Source organism: Solanum pennellii, chromosome 6 (genome assembly GCF_001406875.1).
Source record: "Solanum pennellii chromosome 6, SPENNV200".
Classification (NCBI taxonomy): domain Eukaryota; kingdom Viridiplantae; phylum Streptophyta; class Magnoliopsida; order Solanales; family Solanaceae; genus Solanum; species Solanum pennellii.
This window is the reverse complement of record NC_028642.1, coordinates 7,163,114-7,184,363: the sequence shown is the minus strand read 5'-3', so window position 1 is coordinate 7,184,363 and position 21,250 is coordinate 7,163,114. Positions and strand designations below refer to the sequence as shown.

The 21,250-nt window shown below is 33.8% G+C and overlaps 1 long non-coding RNA gene across 2 annotated transcripts; it reads left to right on the top strand.

Moving 5' to 3' along the window:
• The first annotated feature begins 6,874 nt into the window (after positions 1 to 6,874).
• LOC114077591 lies at positions 6,875 to 19,530 on the top strand. Of its 2 annotated transcripts, none has more exons than XR_003578961.1 (2): positions 6,875 to 8,735; positions 19,147 to 19,530. It is a non-coding gene; the product is annotated as an uncharacterized LOC114077591 (long non-coding RNA). The 2 variants fall into 2 exon arrangements; XR_003578962.1 differs by lacking the exon at positions 6,875 to 8,735 and adding an exon at positions 15,678 to 17,315.
• The last annotated feature ends 1,720 nt before the right edge of the window (positions 19,531 to 21,250 follow it).

Here is a 21,250-nt window from a genome sequence, read left to right as displayed (position 1 = left end):
ACTCTGTAATGCATTAATAGAGCATTTATGAGAGCAGCATAATGATTTTAAAAATTGAGTGTTTAAGTAATTTAATTCACTTTTATTTGAATTCCTCCACTAATTTATTTATTATATTATGTTTTCTTGCAATATATGTTATTTAAAATTTAGAAGAAAATATAATTTTATATCACATTAGAAATTATATAAAGTAATTATTTGGAATAAAGAAATAAATGATTTATATTATAAAATAAAAAAATAAGAATGAAATAAAAATAATAATATAATATTGAGAAGGAAGAAAATCATTCCTTTTTAGAAAGTAAAATAGAGAATTGGGTTGGAGTTGATTGTTTGAAAAATAGAGAACTCTATATTTGGAGAGTAAAATAGAGGATTGGGTGAGAGATGCCCTCATAGATATTCATCCAGCTACGCAGAGGAGTTCCCAACAATTACCAAAGATGACCAATAAGCCCACTACGCCACTTAAAAGAATCAAAGAGTGAACTAATTTACATAAAAACATGTCAATTTAAGTAATGTCATGACATAGTTTTCATAATATGTCTGAAAGATAACAAGTGATTTAATGTATGAATATGAGCGTGGGAAAATTTTAATGGTATGATAAATAAAAGGAAGAACAATATGGGTTCTTAATTAGATGATCCTTCAAAATGTGAAGGGATTTTTCATCTATTAAAATGATATGAACAGTTATTGGCCACATTGTTGTTGGTGCCACCTAAAAAGTTTTGTAAATCCACCATCAAAATAAAGGATTAAAAAGTGATAGTACATTTGATACATTTGACCTCTTAAAGTAATGTTGAGTAGAGTCACATAAATTTGATAAATACTAAAGCATGACAATGAGCTTCTTATAAAAAGTTATGGATCTGTTCAAATGGTTATGGTTCACTTCTTAAAAAAAACGTGACTTGTGTTCTTATGATAAGAACATGTTCATGTATGGTTGGATAAATATCACATCTCCCCTCTACAAGAGGTTGAGAGATAAAAAAAAATATATTTGACATAAATGACCAGTTATTCATATACTTTAAGTACCATACAAAATTATGAACTATTAAAGGACAAAAGAAAGAAATAATTCTTTCTTATAAAGGTTGTGTCCATGACCAAAATAAATATTGTTGTGCGACAACACAAATTTGTCATTGGTCATCAAAAACTAATTCTTGCATGTGATAATTTTAACCATAATAATAATAATTTTCTCCTTGAAGGAGATGGTCACCATAAGAATGACATTGTGAAATTTGTGGTAGTACACAAAATTAATTGAGAGTTCCGAAAGAGTTAATCTGTTACGATCCGGAGAAATAAAATTGTTCATAATATTGGGGTTGTAGTAAGTCTCAAAAGAGACTTTTTAAGTTTCAGAATAATATAAAAGAAAAAAAATATTACATTAAGATTAAAAATTATGGGAAGATTTAATTTCTTCAAATTACTACAACCAAAGTATAAGATAATCCATTTTTCTCGTTGTTTGTTGTATAAAATATGGGCGTGATGATGTAATCATATGCAAAAGTAAACTAAAAGTTTACTAGAATAAATACCAGTTGGTATAATCGCTTGACCATTCCGATTCAAATGTGATGCAAAAGAAATTGATAATTCATGTGACTATATGTTCGAAGAAATAAAAGATTCTTCAAGAATCCTCGTGTTGCTTGTTCTCATGATAAAATGATCATTGTACCAGCTACGGTTGAGATTGTATACCCTGAAATTATTTAGAACATAATAAATGTAAATATGGACCCATTCACCTGTCATGTTGACCGCTTACTATTATGACTTAATAGATGCATATATGGTATGGTCACATGTGCATTATATCAACTTACAAATTGATTTTTGTAAGGTTGTTTGCTTAAATTGTTAAATCAAAAATACAATTTCAAACTATAAAATTATGTTGATAATACTGGGTTGATTTAGCAGAAATTATTTGCCTCCAATTATTGCAGACCATTGATTATGAGAACAAATCTCTCAAATAAAATTTTATATGAGATTATATTGACAGTTTTTTGCCCCAAAGTATTACGCAATTTTTATGCATAAAAGAATTTGCACTATCTAGCCAAACATTCTATCTGAATAATTTGCTAGGAAAAAAAATAGGAGAGAATAAATTTTTTCCTCCTTATTTCACATTTTTATCTCTTATATCACTCAAGTAATGCCCAATTCAATTTTATAGGATTCCAATTTTTTTTTAAAAATTGTAAAGTTATTCAGCACTTATTTAAGACAATAAATTTTGATTCTTATTTTTTGTAAAATATGACATAAAATTTTGTGGAACTCTTTTCAAGAAAACATGAAAGGAATTCTAAACGTGGAGGCGTAACATGATAATGAAGAAATTTCAAGGGCAAAATATTAAATAAATATTTAAGAGATCTTAGGAGAATAAATAAGTGAGAGTTTTATAGGAGAGAATATCAATTATTAATCAAAATTTGTCAAATTTGTCAACCCAAAACATGTAAAATGGCCTTTTTGTGTCATTTTTAAAGGGAAAATTAGTGAACTAGTAAAAAATATGACATAATTAATGAAAGATTCCATACTTTATAAATATTAGTAAAAATGTCAAAAATTCATTATTTTTTAAAAACTTTGTGTATTCTAATTTTCTTCTTACTTTATCTCCGATTGACACGTTTCCAATTAATTCTCTCTTACTTTTTTTTTAAAAACAGAATCTCTGTGTCTTACCTATCTTTTCATATTCTTAATTCTCCATCCTATTTAAAAATAAAAAAACTCACGCCCATTTTTATCTTTTCAGATTTCTCTCTTCAATTTTTTTTTTTAAAAATATTCTCTCTCATATTTATCTTTTTACATTTTCCTTCAAAATTCAAGTTTCCCATATCTCTCTCCTGTAAAAAATTTATCTCTTTCATATATATCTTTTTAGATTTTCCTCTACAAATCAAGTTGCCAATATCTTAATTATGAAGTGTTGACTCATTAGTAAACATTTTTTTATACATATTTATGTATTTCATTGATTGTGAAGTGCTGAACTCTAAAAAATACATTATGCAAAGTTATCATCTGTTCTCAATAGAGTATTTAAATACAAATAGTTATGATTTCAAATACAAAGATAGGTCGGCGACCTATACAATTTGTGTCAAACCAATTTTGTATTTCATCTTGATCAATATAGTTGTATTCTTTGTTACTTTCAAAAAGGCATGTCAACTACACAAGATCAATTTGGAGTAATAAATTTAAATAAATACATAATAAATGACAATACGAACTGACATCTGAATACATAATTGTTTTCTTTTTACATATAATAAACTAGATCAGTTTTGTATTTCATACTAGCCCCAATATAGTTGTATCCAATGTTACTTTTAGAAAAGCAAGTCACACAAGGTTAATATTTAAATGAATACATAATAAATAACAAAACAAACTGCCATCTGAATACTTAATTGTTTTCTTTTTACATATAATGAACTAGATCAATTTTGTATTTCGTACTGCTCAATATAGTTGTATCAAATGTTACTTTCAGAAAAGCAAGTCACATAAGGTCAATATTTAAACGAATTCACAATTAATGACAATACAAATTGACATCTGAATACATAAGTTTATTCATTAAACATATAATGAACTTGAACTGTTTTGTATCTCGTATTGATCAATATAGATGTATCTAATGTTATTTTCAGAAACGCAATTCAATAGGTTAACTTGATGTAATATATTTAAACAAATGCATAATAAATGACAATACAAATTGACATCTGAATACAATTCTAAAGGTGTCTTCTACTAAAATCTATGATGAATGACATATTTCTTCATCACAGCCTTTAAAGTACTGTCCTTGTATACTTTATCTTCCATTACCTCCGTTTGGTTGATATTTGAGATAATTTCGTTATTTACCGCATTGCTCGTTATTGGTGCAGTAAAAACTATTTCTTGTGTATAAATATTATCTCCTCCATCTATACCACACATGACGTCTTCATATAGATTTCTATCTGTCAATTCACAATCTTTCACAAACACAATTACACATATGGATACTCCGCCAATTCCTTATTTTCTTTCTTCAGTGACATATATACTCTCACGCCCATCTCATTGCATATCTCCAAAGGTACATTGCTACCTTCTATTTTATACTTAAGCTTCAAACAATTATATCTCAAATCAATACCGATTTGCTTAGCAACTTCACCATCTAAATCTTTAAATGTTGCCTACTCTTTCATTATAATTGCCACTATTGTGTAATCAACTTAGTAATTTTTTCGTTTCATCTCTCAAAATGTATAGTTATAAAACTAAAATTTCCCATATTATCTTTGTATTCAATCTCAAAAAATAAAATTCCAGAGTCATCAACAAATACATTATAAGAGATGCTAACAATTTTTTTTTGTATCCAAGTTAAAAAATGTATGTATTTACAATTTCCCTTGCACCAAGTATAAAATAATTTTTTACAAAATGGTATTAATCATAGTTCAATATAGGCTACCAACATTTATGTATACAAAACAAATACAAAAAAATTAAAGAAATCCAAGGAAACTAATTTCTCTTACTCGTTCATAGTACATACATTTTTCAATGAAAACAAATACCGTTTTAAATTATTTACAAACTTTCATATCAAAATTTTATAATCAATTAAAAAAAGATTAAGGATGAAGCAGTTAACTGATACCTGGTCAAATCTAAATTCAATAAGTTTGATCGAACTCCAAGTAGAAAAATCTTTGTCCACAGCTGTTTATTGATGATTTTGTCACCCCGTTTCTTTAAAATAATACTCAAAAAAATGAAAAAAAATTCAATCACAATATTTGATAATCGATGATGAGAGAACTCATCAATTTTGGAGAAGACTGATTAGCATTTTGTTTTTAAATTTTGTAACCGCTGAGACTTCTAAGCAATTTTTTCTTTTAAAAAACTTAACTCCTTGAATTTCTCCTTTTTGTAATTTAACAATTTATTAATTCAATTAATATAAAAAAACATTAAATAAGATATATAATAAATCAAAAATTTGACATTTTTACTAAATATTGAAAGTGTTGGCATTGAGTCCTATTAAATGTCAAAATATTGTCATCTTGAAAATTTCCTTTTTTTAAAACATGGCTAGTCATATATGTATATGTATATATATATATATATATATATATATATATATATATATATATATATATACACCCACCCACCACCACAAACTAGAAATTCCTTTCAATTTATTTATTTACAAATTAAGTCTTTCTATCATTTGTTGTCTATAAATATTTGTGTACTTTGCTCCTCTTGAGTGGCTCACTAACACTATTGCTTATGTTACAGATCCTGGTACGTATTTTTACATTCATTAATTCATGCTTATGTTATTAAGGATAAATGATAAGATGTAACAATTTTCATGAGCCCGGAGCCAAAAGGGCAAAAAAAATTGTCAAAAATTTTAAAAAGGCATATCAATTTGTTTTAACCGAACTGGCAAAATCGCTCATGACTGTTTGTTTTGAAAAAATTGATACGGTGATTTTATATTATAATATCGCTGCTCATTTAGTGTTTTTCATTAAAAAAAAGTTAAATTGAAATCGCTACTACAACAACGACATCCTTTCCCTTAAAAAAATTGATCTTCTTCTCTTTGCAGCAAGCCAACAATAGAGGCAGGGGCTGCTCTATTAAAAATTATTTTGATAAAATCGTTGCCACAGAATTGATTTTAAGGAAAAGAAATTTTTTTGACGAAATCGATGACACAACAACGATTTTTGTATTTTTTTAAAAATTGACACGTTAATTTTGTCAGAATCGGAGAGATTTTGCCCTTTTGGTTAAAATAATATTGATGTACCCTTTTGGATTTTTTGATAATTTTTTTACCCTTTTGGCGTCGGACTCTTATTTTTATTGTCCTTTACATTATTAATGTTTGTTACTAGGTAATCTTGTATGTAAGACAATATAATATTTTAATTTTGATGTATCATAGGTTTTAAGTATTGTTTTATAAATTTCATGATATTAATTTACCGCGCGAAGCATGAAAGTTTTTACTAGTGGATGCTAATTTAAAGTCTGAGTTGACACACTGTCATAACAAAAATTAAACTATTAAATGTGCAAGCTAAATGACATATTTTGGTAAAATGACTTTTTTTATAAAATAAACAAAATTTTAAAATCCATAAATAAGTGTCTTTTAGCTATGATGTTTTTAGAAAGGGGTTTGATTAGGATAGTGATCTCGTCAACAATTTTGGGGAAAGAACTCATATGTTTTTCAGTAACACGGACATCTTCATAGCCTTTTAAGTACTACAATAATACATTATTTGTTTGCACTTAATGATTGTCTGAATTTTAATCATTCAGTTTTAGCTCATTAAGTGTGTGATTTTTAGATTTGAATCTTAATCATTGAGATTCAGTCCATTAAGTCTATTTTTTCCTTACAAAAATGAGTATGAATTAATCATATATTTAACAGAGTTTTAATATCATTTAGACTCTATTAAAATAATAAGCGTTCTTTAATAAGAAAATTATCTTCTTCGTTGCTTTTCTTCTAGGAAAGTTTCATGTTTTTTCCTCTTATTTTCCAACCAAATACCAATTTTTTTTCTTTTGAAAAAGTAGGTTTTCATAATCTTTTTTAGGCAACAAAATGTGAATTATTACCACACCAACAATTAAAAAAAATACACTTAAGAGCATCTATAGTCTAGTTACCAATAACCTGGCACAAGATTAGTAGACCCTATTTAACAACTAATTGCAAATTCTCTCAATTTTACTCCTAAATCATGCATTCTAAATATTTAGTACTCTCTCCTTGATGATATTTTTTATCTGCTTGATGATAAACCTACTATTCGCTTTTCCCTTTCTTGAATGACACCTGGTTTCGAGTCAGCCATGTGTTGTAGATTACAATTTCATACGAAGCAACAACCACTTCTTTTATCCGTCAGTACCAATGGTTATGCTTGATCAACTGGAGCATATCATTGACCCCTTTAGGTGGTAAGCTTATCCCTAACCATTTTTGCCCTTTCACCCATGTCTCTTTACTCCATGTGCATTGACAAAATAAATTCTCATCATCTTTCAATGATGAACTGTTACATAGATTGCAATCAGTACCTCCTGTCTCGAAATCCATCTTTTATATTCTATCTTTTGTTAGTAGTCTACACAAAACATCAAGTCAATTGATAAATCAATGTTTAGGTACTGTGAATCTGTTCCATATCAAAGTAGCTATCTCCACTTCGGTACACTGCTATTAGCCTAAAGACACTGAGTAATCTCCTATCAAATAATAGTGATCATTGTTATACCATGTTCACATCTTTAACTTCATTTTATGCAAAGTTTTCTAGTACCAGCTACAATCCCCAGGTGGTTTACTTGTCCAAAAATCACAATCATTTTCATATATAATTCATTCATCCATTTTACACACAAAATGTCTTTGTTTCTCCATTAGTAACCAAATATGTCCCCCAACTGATGCCATGTTCCATTGTTTGCAACTATACTTAAGCCTCCTGGTTGTTTCGGCCTACAAATATTTTCCCAAGCTACTTCTTCCTTCACTGCCTCCCCACAAATATTCCCTACATTTCCCATCTATCTCTTTAACTACACTTCGAGGCAAAATAAATACAGCCCCCAAAAATTATGAATGGAAAATAGGATAGATGTAATAACCTGCAACTTCCCTGCATACAAATCTTTTAAAAGTATTTACCTAATATTTTTAATATGCAAAATATTCATAGGGAATTGATATTTATGAAGAACTCTTTTTGTCAGAATTTGTTTGTTGTCAAAATTTCTTTAGAAAAAGTTATCATTATTGTAACCATTTGAAAATCCAAGACGAGTCTTAGAGCCTAAACAAGGTGCCATGGGGTCTAAGCACTATTTCACGGCCTATTTTTAATGAATACAGGTCACTTAGGAAGTTTAAGAACCAAAACGTCCAAGAACGTCCACGACGTTCGGAAACTAGTTCTAAGGGGTACTAGTGTGCGTTAGCCTATTTGACTAGCTTTTAGGAGCGAAAATCCATGAAAATTGGTGAAAGGGTAGCTAATAGGTGATAAAGTTGTTTCATGGTCGAAACATCCGGGTACGACTCCCCAAGGACCAACCAAGGGCCCTTGAGGAGGACCCCTACAGGTTGAGACAACATTGCATGGGCAATGTGCATCGACAAAACAAGCTACCGTCCGTGTGTGGACTGACGGGTATCCGATGCGACCATTGTCCCATACTTAGCCAATTTGAAGAATCCCTTGCCTTCACAAGTCTCTAAACTTACTTACGGATGTGCAGGATGGAGGGGTCAGTCCGTCGACTCACAGACGGCCTGTCAACGGGGTTTCGTCTGTGAGGGTTAAATTTCCTGCATGTTTTTAATGTTAATTAATTTAATTAATTAAGTGGTTTAGTGGTTATTTAGGGATTAAGGGGAGACTAATTAACTAATTTAACTTCCATATAAAGGCCCCAACCCCAATTAATCTAATTACAACTCTCAATACAAATACTCTTCCTTCTCTCTTCTTTCTCTCTCTATTTGGAAGCTACCATTGAAGACAAGCTAGGGGAGGTTTTGTGGGCTGTAAAGGGACAAATTCACTATCAAATCTTTATCAAACGTTAAGGTATGATATCTAATTCACCTTTGAGACTCTTTCTTCAAAGGGTTTCTTTAAAATGGATTTCAAAAGTTGAGTTTTCATGTGGGTTTCATCCAATTACGAAATTGATGTTGTGAACTGAGTTGTTTATGTATTATTTAGGGTATAATGGATAGATTAACATGTATTTTAACTTGATTATGATCAATTGTGATAGTTTGGTTCAGTTTGAAGATTATGATCCTTAACCCTAGGTTGATCTTGATGTAAATTGGGTTGTGATTGATTCAATTGTCTTGATTATGGGTTAAATCACTATTAGATAATGTTGTCACACCAATCATTAACAAATAAGAATGAATTGTTGTCTTTCATGCTAATCTTGAGAAGTGATCTAGGTTATGGAAATTGGCCTAGGTAATCTTGTTTTAAGCATTGATTTGGTATTGAGTTATGGTGTAGTGACTCTTCTAATATTGTTATCATATTGATTATTGAGTTATGATGTTGAACATCTAAATTGGGTTGAATTGAGGTTTTATTGTATGGCCTAGATGATGAACTATGAGGAAGACTTGGTAAGTCTTAGAATCTCTATCTTTACTTCCAATTGTGATTAAGTCATGATGTTATATTGGACTATGACTTATATTAGGATAATAGGGTGGTATGATGTGAATTGAAATGTCTTGATTATGGTTGTGAGTTGATTAAGATGTAAATGCTATAAGAATGGTGATGTACACCAATGTTCCTTTTTAGGAATTGATATGTAATGTGTTAACCTCACCTATATGAATTGTGATGAAAGGATTTATATTCATACAATTCATATTGAGCTTTTGATGATGATTATTATACAAGGGTTAGACCCTATGACCTAAACAAAGCTATGATTGATAATTAAAGGCATAAAGACATTTCAAAAAGGGACTCTAGCTTAGCACCGAGTGAACTAGATTGAGGAGTGTCCCTTCCAACAATGGGAAGGTATCATCACTACATTACTCTTGAGATTAGAGACTATAATACATGGCTCATAAAGAAGGTCCCAATTATATATCCTAGTTCTTGAACTATGTTGCCCCTATAGGAATACTAGCTAGTGGATCCACGTATTTGCTATGTTTCATGCTTTGGTACTACCTTGGCAAGTAGTCTGCCTTCTTTTGGTGTAGGGTTTCATGACACTGGATTCCACTCTAGCTCATGTGTTCTTTGTCGGTTAGGGAAAGATGTTCCCAAAAGGTAAAATGAATTAAAGGATTTGAACTATAACTAAGATAACCTAAGGGGTCTAGCTTAGTCTAGGTAGGGGTATGAGACTCTACCTAAGCATTGCATTAGTTAGCCTTGAGGGGAGTCTTAGGAGGATGTTTTTATATATGTTTATGATATAGGCTATGTACATGATAAACTTGCACATTGTTGAAACTATCTGTTGGTTAGTTCACTTATGAGTAAGCATTGGGTTATATTGTTAACATAAGATGAAATGTGTATCTAAATGTTATATTATGTGAATTTGGACATGGGTTATGGTTTCTTGTTGAGGCTACTTGATTGAGTAAGGTTATGGATCTTTGCTTGGTCATTGCCCTTGTTGACTTGATAAGGATTCATGAGTAGTAATCCTGCTTATTATGATATACTTGACTCTTATTCATTCTTGTGATGTAATTCCTTGATGATGGGGCTGTAGTAAATCATGAGTTTAAGTATGTTGGGATACATATTACTTGTTTGAGTTAGTAAGCATGTTTGGTTGGTTTGTATGACTTTCTTGACTTTGCATTAGACTTTTAAAAGGGTAAAATGACATGTTTTGACTAAATGTCCCTTTTTAGCATGTTTTGCTCTTATATATGCTACGGTTATTGAAGACTTATTCGAGATGACTTGAAGAAATCTTGGATATTATCTATCATCCAAGTGGGCAGGTCCTCACTTTCCGAGGGCAATGCCAATATGTTGCCTATCAAGTTCCTTTGTTTTTCCAAGACTTTTATGTTCATTCCACTTTTATTTTGTACGACTTGTATAAGCCTATATGTGGCTTCTTTACATTTGATGTAGGGCTATGCCCATATTGTGATGATCGTTTAGATGATATGAGGTGAGACAATCTTTGACACTATCTTTCTATCTTATATATATGTATGTGCAATAAAAGTAGAAGGCTATGTAACCTTGCTATACGAAGGGTCTATGTATATTCAATACGACTATATATTATGTTTATAAACATAATATATCATAAACATATATAAGAATATGAGTTGTAATGAATGTAATGAAAGTTTTAAATTTCTTCACATTTTCAACCTATGAATGTAATGACATGAGACTAAGAGTCTAGTCTTATTCCTTGACAAAGGACCAAGACGCCGATTAAGTCTAGTGGGTAACCCGGATGTGAGAAACTTGGTATCAGAGCCAGGTTAAATATCGTTGAGTTATGTCTCTCTCTCTACCACATCTATGTCGGTTTGTATTCATAATTGTGAAGCTCCAGGTTGAATATCGTTGAGTTATGTCTCTCTCTCTACCACATCTATGTAGGTTTGTATTCATAATTGTGAAGCGCGCCACACTTATGAATAGGAACCTATGTGATGCTTAGGAATCACTCTCTTTCTTGGAAGTCCTATATCGTGCTGTTAGAGTATACCTATGGTGTGCTTTTGCTTCTAATCCTATTGTTGTTATTATAGGAAGTATGAAAACTTGAAGGAATGTGGCTCGGAGACTCGAAGAGGAAATTACCAATGCGAAAGATCCTCCCCATGGTGATCAAGTTCCTCCACTTGAAGAAGATGCTAACATGGAGCATGCACCGTTCAATCCTCCTTCTTTGACAGATGAGAATATAAGAACCTCTCTTCTTCAAATGGCACCACTAAAGCACAAGAGGCCACAACTCAATCCAAGCTAGACGGATTAAGCAAACCAGGAGGTTGTGCCCCTTCCTTATCAAGAAGACACTTCTATGGCTTCCCGTCTAAGGGACTTCATTCGAATGAACCCTCCTAGATTCTACGGGTCTAAGGTTGATGAAGACCCCCAAGAATTCATCGATGAAGTCTCTATAATACATTTGGTTATGGGGTTGTACACAAGTGAGAAGGCCAAGTTGGCCACTTATCAACTCAAGGACGTGGAGCAAGCATGGTTTGTGCAATGGAGGGATAACAGGCCATTGAGGGGTGGTCTGTTGACTTGGGAGATATTTAAGAAGGCTTTTCTAGATCGGTTCTTTCCTAGGGAGATGAGGGAGGCAAGAGTGATGGATTTCATCAACCTTTGCCAAGGAGGTATGAGTGTTCATCAATACTCTTTGAAATTCACTATGTTTTGAAAATATGCTCCTTCTTTGGTTCCGATCCTAGATATGAAATGAGCCATTTTGTGATGGGGGTGTCAGATGATTTGCAAGAAGAGTGTAATTTGGCTATGCTACACAACAACATGAAAATTTCTTGTCGTATGGTGCATGCCAAGCATGTAGAAGAGGCAAGGTCTAGGAGGAAGAGAAATGATGCTAAGAGGGCAAGATTTTTTGATGGATGTTCTTCAATAGGCTTGAGATACAAGACAAGCCTAGATTTAAGAAGTGGATTTCAAGTCTAGTCCCTTCCAAGTTCCCAAAAGCTAGTGGTGATAGGGCCTATAACCCTAAATCTAAGAAGGGAAAAAGTACTAATTCACCAACCGAGAAGAACTTGTGGAAAGTGTGGCAGAAGCACTATGGTGATTGACTTAAGGGGACGGATAATTGTTTTGGTTGTGGCAAGAGTGGGCACGAAGTGAGGGATCACCCTAATGTGAGGAATCAAGACAAGGGTAGTGGTCAAGCTCAAGCAAGTGGTTCTAATGAAGTACCAAAGAAGAACCACTTCTATGCTCTCCGCTCTAGGGGTGAGCAAGAGACTTCTCCCGACGTAGTGACCGGTATGTTGAAAGTCTTCTCTATTGATGTATATGCCTTACTTGATCCCGGTTCTACTTTATCCTTTGTTACTCCTCTAGTGGCCAAAAAGTTTGATATTTTACCCGATATTTTGCATGAACCTTTTATAGTGTCTACTCCGGTGGGTGAGTCAGTTGTTGCGAAAAGGGTATATAAAAATTGTCCTACAATGTTGCCCAATAGAGTTTCTTATGTTGATTTAGTAGAACTAGATATGCTGAATTTGGATATTGTATTAGGTATGGATTGGTTGCATGCTTGCTTTGCTTCTATTGATTGTTAAACAAGGTGGTGAAGTTTAACTTTCCAAATGAACCGTTGTTGAGTGGAAAGGGGGAAATTCTATTCCTAGAGGTCGTATTATCTCTTGTCTAAAAGCATGCAAAATGATCTCAAAAGGTTGTCTATATCACATAGTAGGATCCAAGATTTAGACTCCAAAATTCCTCCCATTGAGTCGGTACCCGCATTGAGTGAGTTTCCGGAGGTTTTCCCTAATGACCTCCCTGTATTCCTCCCAAACGGGAAATTGACTTTGGCATTGATTTGGTACCGGATACAAATACCATTTCAATTCCTCCTTATCGGATGGCTTCGACCGAATTGAAGGAATTGAAGGCTCAACTCAAGGATTTACTAGATAAGGGTTTTATAAGGACTAGTATTTCTCCGTAGGGTGCTCAAATTTGTTTGTAAAGAAGAAGGATGGGTCCTTGAGAATGTGTATTGATTACCGCAAATAGAACAAGGTCACCATTAAGAATAAGTATCTTCTCCCTTGGACTGATGACTTGTTTGATCAACTCCAAGGGTCGAGCTACTTTTCAAAAATTGACTTGAGATCGGGGTACCACCGACTTAGGGTGAAAGGTGAAGATATACCAAACATGACATTCCGGACTAAATATGGTCATTATGAGTTCTTGGTAATGTCTTTTGGTCTCACCAATCATCCGGCAACGTTTATGGACCTAATGAATAGAGTGTTTCGAAATTACCTAGATTCATTTGTCATTGTCTTCATTGATGATATCTTGGTGTATTCCAAGAATGAGGGTGATCACATGGGTCATTTGAGGGTGGTATTGCAAACCCTTAAAGAACATTAATAGTTTGCCAAATATAGCAAGTGTGAGTTTTGATTGAGGTCGGTGGCATTTCTTGGACATATCATCTCTAGTGAAGGAGTTAAGGTAGACCCAAGGAAAACAGAGGCGGTGAAATATTGGCCTAGACCATTGAATCCAACCGACATTAGGAGTTTCTTGGGTTTAACGGGTTAATATCGGAGATTCGTGGATGGTTTTGCGTCCATTGCGTCTCCCTTGACTACTTTGACCCAAAAGAGTAAGAAATTTGAGTGGTCGGAGGCATGTGAGAAAAGTTTCCAATTGTTGAAAGATAGGTTCACTTCCGCTCCGGTTTTGACTTTACCGGAGGGTACTAAGGGTTTTGTAGTATATTGAGATGCATCCCAAGTGGGTTTGGAGTGTGTGATTATGCAACATGGGAAAGTGATAACCTATTCCTCTAGGGAACTTAAGGTACGTGAGTGAAATTATCCCACTCATGACCTTGAGTTAGCGGTCGTGGTGTTTGCTTTGAAAATATGAAGGCATTACTTGTACGGTGCACATGTTGATGTTTTCATCGACCATAAGAGTCTCCAATATGTGTTTAACCAAAAAGAGTTGAATCTCCGGCAAAGAAGGTGGTTAGAATTGTTAAAAAATTGTGACATGAGTGTCCTCTATCACCCCGGCAAGGCTAATGTGGTTGCGAAAGCCCTAAATCGTATGACTATGGGTAGTGCATCCCACATTGATAAAGCCAAGAAAGACCTTGTGAGATATGTACATAGGTTGGCTAGGTTGGGGGGTGAGATTAGAATATCCTTCGGATGGTGGTTCCACGGTCCATGATAACTCCAAGTCATCATTCGTGGTTGAGATGAAGTCCAAGCAACACCTTGACAAATCATTGATAGAGTTTAAGGAAATGGTCCTCGACAAGCTAAATGAGGCATTTTCCTTAGGGGGGATATTGTTTTAAGGTGCCAAGGGAGATTGTGTGTTCCCGATGTAGATGGGTTGAGGGATCGGATCCTAGAAGAATCTCATGGGTCCCGCAACTCAATTCGTCCGGGTTCGACCAAAATGTACTATGACCTTAGGAAAATTTATTTGTAGGAAGGTATGAAGAAGGACATAGCAGAGTTTGTCGCTAAGTGTCCAAATTGCCAACAAGTAAAAGCTGAACATCAAAAGCTCGGTGGCTTACTACAAGAGATCCAAATTCCTACTTGGAAGTGGGAAGACATTAATATGGACTTTGTAGTGGGTTTACCTCGAACTTAAAGGTCATACGATTCTATATGGGTGGTTGTGGATAGTTTGACTAAGTCCGCTCGCTTTATTCCTGTCAAATCTACTTATTCGCGGAAGATTATGCTAGGATTTTCATAGATTATATTGTGTGTTGCCATGGTATTCCTTTATCCATCATATCAAATCGGGGTGCACAATTAACATCTAGGTTTTGGAGGTCATTCCAAAAAGGGTTGGGTACTAAGGTGAAGTTGAGTACCGCTTTTCATCTCCAAACGGATGGTCAAGCGGAAAACACTATTCATATTCTTGAGGATTTGATTTGGGATTGAATTATTGATTTTAATGGCAATTGGAATAATAATTTTCCTTTGGTGGAGTTCGCTTATAATAAAAGTTTCATTCATCCATTTCCATGGCTCCCTATGAAGGCTTGTATGGTAGGAGGTGTAGGTCTCCTATTGGATGGTTTGAAGTGGGTGAGCCTTCACTTCTTGGTCCCAATTTGGTTTATAAGACTTTAGAAAAGTTTCATATCATAAGGAACTGGTTGCAAACGGCCTATAGTCGGCAAAATTCTTATGCCGATCATAGGAGAAGAAATTTGGAGTTTGAAGAAGATGATAAGGTGTATCTGAAAATTTCACCAATGAAAGGGGTGGTTAGATTTGGCAAGAAAGGTAAGTTGAGTCCTCATTATGCGGGTCCCTATGAAATCTTGCAAAGGGTTGGTAAGGTTGCCTATGAATTGAAACTTCCTGGTGAATTGGCTTCGGTTCATCCGGTTTTCCATGATTCTATGTTAAAAAAGTGTATCTGTGATCTCGAGTCCATTCTTTCCATTGAGGATCCTTCTGTAAAGCAACCTCTCTTATGACGAAGTTCCGGTTCAAATTCCTGATAGGCAAGCCAAGAAATTAAAGAATAAAGAGGTGGTTTCCATAAAGGTGTTATGGAGAATCACCTAGTTGAGGGTGCAACATGAGAGGCCGAGGCCGACATGAAGTCCTTTTACCCTCTTATTTTTGATAGTTAAGGTTAGTCTTTTTTTTATAATATAAATATGACTTTAAATCGAAGTTTCATTATTTTTGGTGAAGTCTTACAAAAAAGTGCATTTTGGGGTGTATTACAGTGAATTTGGTGCCTAAAACTTGAAATTTTGCCTTTTTGGTTTATATGAGTCATGTTGTTCATTTTAATATGGTAAGTCTTTATGAAATGATATGTAGCATGTTGTTAAGTTGAACATTGTGCTAATTGACTCATGTAATGTATGTTGAGCTCATGTGTGTTGTGAGAACGAAATACCTCATTATGAAGTATTTTTAACCTTAGGTGTGATAATTGGAGTTTCTAAATTTCCCTTGTTGAAATGATATGAATTATGTTTTTTTGACGTTGTTGATTGGTTGGGCTACTAGTCTTGAAACTATTTCTTCCTTTAAAAGTGTTTTAGTGTCATTGGGGGGACGAATGTTCCTGGGGGGGGGGATAATGTAACACTTTGAAAATCCAAGACGAGTCTTAGAGCCTAATATAGGTACCATGGGGTATAAGCACTGTTTTAAGACATATTTTAATAAATATAGGTCATTTATAAAGTTTAAGAACCAAAACATCGAAGAACGTCCATGACGTTCGGAAACTAGTCTAAGTGGTACTAGCGTGCCTTAGCCTTTCACTAGCTTTTAGGAGTCAGAAATCCATGAAAAATCGTGAAAGGGTAGATAATAGGTGTTTTAGTTGTTTCATGGTTGAAACGTTCGGGTACGACTCCTTAAGGACCAAACAAGGACCCTTAAGGATAACCCCTGCAGGTTGAGGCAACACTGCCTGGGTAGTGTGCATCGACGGGACAAGCTACGGTCCTTGTGTGGACTGAAAGGGAGTCGATGCCACCGTCGTCCCACACTTAGATTTTGAGGAAGCCCTTTCCTGCACAAGTCTTTGAACTTACTTGCGGATGTGCAGGACGGAGGGGGGTGAGTCTGTCGACTCACAGACGGTCTGTCAACGGGGTTTTGTCTGTGAGGGTTTATTCCCTGCATGTTTTTAATGTTAATTCATTTAATTAATTAAGTGGTGTAGTGGTTATTTAGGGATTAAGGGAAGACTAATTAACTAATTTAACTCCCATATAAAGGCCTTAACCCCAATTAATCTAATTACAACTCTCAATACAGACACTCTTCCTTCTCTCTTCTTCTCTCTCTATTTGGAAGCTACCATTGAAGATAAGCTAGGGGGAGATTCTGGGGGCTGGAAAGAGATGAATTCACCATCAATTCTTCATCAAACATTAAGGTATGGTATATAATTCACCTTTGAGTTTTTTTCCTCAAAGGGTTCCTTCAAAATGGATTTCAAAAGTCGATCTTGTGAACTGAGATTTTTTATGTTTTCTTTAGGGTACATTGGATAGATTAAAATGTATTTTAACTTTGTTAGGTTGATCTTGATGTAAATTGGGTTGTGATTGATTTAATTGTCTTGATTATGGGTTAAATCACTATTGGATGATGTTGTTACACCAATAATTAACAAATTAGAATGAATTGTTGTCTTTCATGCTAATTTTGAGAAGTGATCTAGGTTATGGAAATTGGCCTAGGTAATCTTGTTTCAAGCATTGATTATTAAAATAAGGTGTAGTGACTCTTCTAGTATTGTTATCATGTTTATTATTAAGATATGATGTTGAACATCTAAATTGGGTTGAATTGACGATTTATGGTAAGACCTACATGATGAACTATGAGGAAGACTTGGTAAGTCTTAGAATCTCTATCTTTACTTCCAATTGTGATTAATTGTGGTTAAGTCATGATGTTTTATTAGAGTATGCCTTATTTTACGATGACAGGGTGGTACGATGTTGAATTGAACTATCTTGATTATGGTTGTGAGGTTGATTAAGATGTAAATGCTATAAGGATGGTGATGTATACCAATGTGCCTTATTATGAATTGATATGTAATGTGTTAACCTCGCCTATATGCATTGTGATGAAAAGATCTATAATCATACAAATCATATTGAGCTATTGATGATGATGATTATAGAAGGGGTACACCTTATGACCTAAACAAAGCTATGATTGATAACTAAAGGATTAAGATATTTCAAAAAGGGACTCTAGGTTAGCACCGAGTGAACTAGATTGAGGAATGTCCCTCCAACATAGGGAAGGTAGGAGCACTACATTAATCCTGAGATTGGAGACTATAATTCATGGTGCATAAAGAGGGTCCCAATGATATCTGCTAGTCCTTGAACTATGTTGCCCCCATAAGAATATTAGCTAGTGGATGCACGTAGTTGCTATGTTTTAGGTTTTTGTACTACTTGGGCAAGTAGTCTGCATTCTTTTGGTGTAGGGTTTCATGACACCAGATTCCACACTAGCTCATGTGGTCTATGTCGGTTAGGGAAAGATGTTCCCAAAAGGTAAAATGAATTAACGGATTTGAAATATAACTAAGATAACCTAAGGGGTCTAGCTTAGTCTAGGTAGGGGTATGGGACTCTACCTAAGCGTTGCACTAGTTAGACTTAAGGGGAGTCTTAGGAGGATGTTCTTATATATGTTTATGATATATGTTATGTTCATGATGAACTTGCACATTGTTGATACTATATGTTGGTTAGTTCACTTATGAGTAATCATTGGGTTATATTGTTAACATAAGATGAAATGTGTATCTAAATGTTATATTATGTGTAGTTGACATGGGTTATGGTTTCTTGTTGAGGATACTTGATTGAGTAAGGTTATGAGTCTTTGCTTGGTCATTGCACTTGTGGACTTGATAAGGATTCATGAGTAGTTATCTTGCTTATTATAATGTAATTGACTCTTGTTCATACTTGTGATGTTATTCTTGATGATGGGGTTGTAGTAAATCATGAGTTCAAGTATGTTGGGATACATATTACTTGTTTGAGTTAGTAAGCATGTTTGGTTGGTTGGTATGACTTTCTTGACTTTGTATTAGACTTTTAAAAGGGTAAAATGACATGTTTTGACTAAATGTCCCTTTTTAGCATGCTTTTCTCTTATATGTGCATATGGTCTCATACTTTGTACATGTGGAGTACTAGCCCCATTTTCCCCTTTTTTTTCAAATATTTTAGGTTCCGATCATTAAAGGCTTATTCGAGATGTCTTGAAGAAGGCTTGGATATTCTCTATCATTTAAGTGGGTAGGTCCTCACTTTTCGAGGGCAATGCCACTATCTTGCCTATGAAGTTCATTTCTTTTTTCAAGACTTTTATGTTCATTCCACTTTCATTGTGTATGACTTGTATAAGCCTATATGTGGCTTCTTAACATTTGATATAGGGCTATGCCCATATTGTGATGATCATAGATTGTATGAGTTGTGACAATCATTGAGGCTATGTAAACTTCCTATACGAAGGGTCTATGTATACTTGGTACGACTATATATTATGTGTATGTATAAGTCTATGTAAACCTCAAAGTAGATGTAATGAAATTTTTAAATTTCTCTGCATTTTCAACCTATGAATGTAATGATATTAGACTAAGAGGCTAGTATTAGTCCTTGAGAAAGAACGACGATGCCGGTTACGTCTAGGTGTAAACCCATATGTGACAATCATTTCTTGAGAAAAAAATGTTTGAGAAAAGAAATAATTGTTTTTTCTGGGGTGGGTTATAATCTAATTTTTAAAATAATTTTTTGGGAGAAGTTATTTTTGAAAGAAAAATTATCTTGAATAGAAACATTAATCAAGTATATGAGGTATTTATAATATGTAAATAGGATACAAAATACCAAACTATCCTTCAAGCTATACATATATATATTTTTCATTCCCCCTGAAAAAATGTGGGGTCTCGAGAAATGTTGAGCTTGCCATGCAAGAATGAAAATTGAGCACAGGGAAGAGACTTTGTCAGTAAATCTGCAAGTTGATCTGCACTTGACACATAGTGAACATGTAGAAAACTAGAAGCAACCTTTTCACGAACACATTTAATGTCAATTTCAATTTGTTTCATGGGAGTATGATGAACATGACTTTGAGCTAAGTATATTATACTGATGTAATCACAGTAGATTGTTGAATGAGAGGATAGTTGAATATGGATATCACCAAGAAGAGAGAGCAACCAAGATATCTCAGCAGTACCATGGGCAACAAAATGATATTTTGCCTTACCACTTGAGCGTGATACAACACTTGGTTTATTACCTAAAAGTATTCAATACAGTGAGGTAGACCTGTTGGTGGTTGGACAACCTTCTTAACATGCATCGGTATAACATGTTAATGAACCAATTGAGCCACTCGAAATGAATAAACCAAGATTTAAGAAATAATGTAGGTAGCGTAGAATATGCTTGAAAACGGTTAAATGAATGTCTAAGGGAGAATACATGAACCGAGCAAGCTGACTAACAAAGAAGGAAATGTCGTAATGACTAAAAGATAAGTATTGAAGTCTACCAAAAAGACTATGATATAATGACGGATCATAAAATGGAGGCGATGTATCAGAAGCACTAAGATATTTTGGAGAAAGAGGAGTATTAAATGGTTTAGATGAGAAAAGACCTGCACGATTAAGAAGATCATGAATGTATTTGGATTGGTTAAGAGATAACTACCCTTACATGTGGAGACAAAGATTCCAAGAAAAAAATTGACTAGAACAACGTCTCTCATGGAGAATCCGGACATTAGAGTCTTGATTGTAGACTTTAGTAAAGAACTCGAAGACAAAGTGATACGAATATCATCCACATATAGAAGTAGAATGATTATATCCGAAGTAGATTTCTATATACAGAGAGAATTATCAGAAAAGCAATTTTTAAAATCACGTTTGACAAGAAAAGAGGTGAATTGATGAAAACATGCTCATGGAGCATGTTTTAAGCCACAAAGGGCTTTGTTCAATCGACAAACATGATGTGAAAATTACGGACGAACAAAACCATTAGGTTGTTTCATATAGACCAGTTCATTAAGAGTTCCATGTAAAGAGGCAATCTTAACGTCTAATTGAAGAGTTTCCCAACCTTTAGATGTCGCTAAAGCAGAATTAGTTTGAATGGTGACTGGTTTCACCACAAGACTAAATGTTTGATCGTAGTCTTATCCATGTTTTTTATTATAACCTTGAGCAGCCAGAAAAACTTTATAGCCGTCAAGCGATCTGTCTAATTTTTCTTTCACATTATAAACCCATCAACAACCAATAAC